Below are 2,203 nucleotides of genomic sequence, written 5' to 3'. Positions count from 1 at the left end.
TCATTACTGAAGACATTGGGTTTTCTAGGACATTGTGGCATATACCTGGACTGTAAACACGTAGGAAGCTGAGGCAAGATAATGAGTTCCAGACCAACCATGGATGCATAGTAAGACCCTGTTTCAAAACAAGCAAATAAACAAAACCCAAACAGACAGACAGATAGATATCTCATCAGATTGTCTCCTGGGTGATCAGCAAACACTCTGACTGCTTGAGTGCAAAAATAGTCAGACATTCATGCATCATCATATAGTATTAGTTAACTTTCTTGAATGTATTGCAAATTGGTGTAACATTTTTTTGGCTTGGTGATTTAGCCACGTCTACTGAAATTTAAAATGTACCTTCCCTTTGACCCAACACTGTTTTGAATTGCTAATTTTAGGAATTCATCCTAAAATAATACTTTCCCAGAGTGCAATATATATCCATGTAAGTTTGGCATTGTTTTAGTAAGCAAAAACTGGAAACATCTGATAATTCAATAACATTCATACAAGAAATGCAAGCATACCATGCAGCTATTTAAAAGAACCTGCGTCCAGTTCTATGTGTTCCTTTTGGGAGAGATGCTTTTGGTATGTGACTAAAGTGAATGGTATGTCTAATAAAGTTCTATTAAATATGAAGATTTATGTATTCATAAATCACACGAATATGTCCAGATAGAAATGAAAATAAAATGATGGCTGAAATGCTGAACTATGGATGTGTTTGGGAAATTAGATTTGGAAAAAAAACATCCTTTTATGGAAGACATTGTGCATCATTTATTTTTTGCATTTGTTTAACCATGATTGGGGAGAAGAGAGAGAGAGAGAGAGAGAGAGAGAGAGAGAGAGAGAGAGAGAGAGAGAGAGAGAGAGAGAGAGAGAGAGAGAATGAGAGAATGAGAGAATATGAGATACTTCTGTGGAATAAAAATGATGACTGTTTCCTGAATCTATGAGCATGAAGGGAACTGTCCCACCAGGCAGGCCTCGAGGTAGAGCAGACACTTGGTCAAGGGTTCAGGGGCTCCCTCCCTTTCTCTCTTCCAAACTCTAGAAGGAAAGACTCCAGAGTATCACAAGATTTTGCAAGTGTTTAATGAAATGTGGGTTGGGAGATGCCTTTATCAACTCTAAAACCGTTCAACACAGAAGATTGTCACCCTCATCAAAGTTCACTTCGTGTGTCAGACAGGATCGCTGGGTGCAGAAAGTCCTCTTGTGTGCCTTCCTTGCCAAAACCCAGCAGTTCACTTTATCCCAAACAGCTCTGGCCTGGAGTCCCCCTCCTTCCGACTCTTGGGGAGGGAGTCCGCAGGCCACCCGCTCCATTTCTCCATCCTGGCCCTGGCCCCCACCACTTCCCAGCAGAGCTTGGCTGTTCCTTGAACTTTCAACGCTGGTTTGATTTCCTCCTGGGGTACCACATGCTGCTGTGCAAACAGAGCACGTGGTCCTGCTAAACAAAGGAACAAGTGTGCTGCAAGCGTCCCCCCCCCCGCCCCCCATCGCGCCGGCTGCACCAGGAGAGCGCCAGGCCTTGCGCTGCCATTTGTCACCATAACCCGCACACCCCGCCAGGCCTCGGGGCGCCGCAGAGATGGAGGGGTGAACGGGGGTGGGGCGGTGGGGGGGGGCAAGCCTCTACTGCTCCCATCACCGCCCTGGAAATAGCATCGGAGCTCGTACCCCCTTCCCAACCCCCTCCCCAAGCTGCTAAGATTTCATTTCACCTCCGACAGGCTTCTTGGGGACTCGCTGTGAAAAGATCACTCTCCCGGGACGCAGGCCGTGGGAGGGGGGCCCGGGACTGTATACAGCTGTCAAAACGTCTCCAACAGGAGGCTGAGGCCCAGCTGCTCCAGCCTGGCTCAGACTGCCGGGCACGCGGGGAGCATCGTGGACCTATCAGTGCAGCGCCGAGCGGTAATTGCATTAGGATTAGTTATCTCCAGCGCCTCGCTCATTAGCCGGGAGAATGGCTTGCATCCAGCGCGAGGGTGGCACCGGGAGAGGGTGTGCGTGGAACAGGTCCTGATAATGAAAGACTCCTCTCCCCCCTCCCCACCCAGCCCCCTACTCTCCGCCTCTCTCTTCCTGGAAACCTCATTTCCTGACTTTTTCCTGATGGTCTTATGAAATGTGCAATTTAGGAAGATTACAATAAAAAAAAAATAAAACCAAACCAACAATAACAAAAAGAAATACC

The 2,203-nt window shown here is 47.3% G+C and overlaps 1 long non-coding RNA gene across 1 annotated transcript; it reads right to left on the bottom strand.

Annotated features, from left to right (window-relative positions):
* Window positions 1-1,070: 1,070 nt before the first annotated feature.
* Window positions 1,071-1,913, bottom strand: LOC121133562. Its single transcript, XR_005870445.1, has 2 exons — window positions 1,728-1,913; window positions 1,071-1,453 (listed from the first exon to the last, which is right to left on the bottom strand). It is a non-coding gene; the product is annotated as an uncharacterized LOC121133562 (long non-coding RNA).
* Between the last annotated feature and the right edge of the window lie 290 nt (window positions 1,914-2,203).

This window comes from Mesocricetus auratus, unplaced genomic scaffold, assembly GCF_017639785.1.
Source record: "Mesocricetus auratus isolate SY011 unplaced genomic scaffold, BCM_Maur_2.0 Super-Scaffold_100022, whole genome shotgun sequence".
NCBI lineage: Eukaryota > Metazoa > Chordata > Mammalia > Rodentia > Cricetidae > Mesocricetus > Mesocricetus auratus.
Note: the sequence above shows the minus strand (reverse complement) of the source record. Positions and strands in the feature narration are given on the sequence as shown.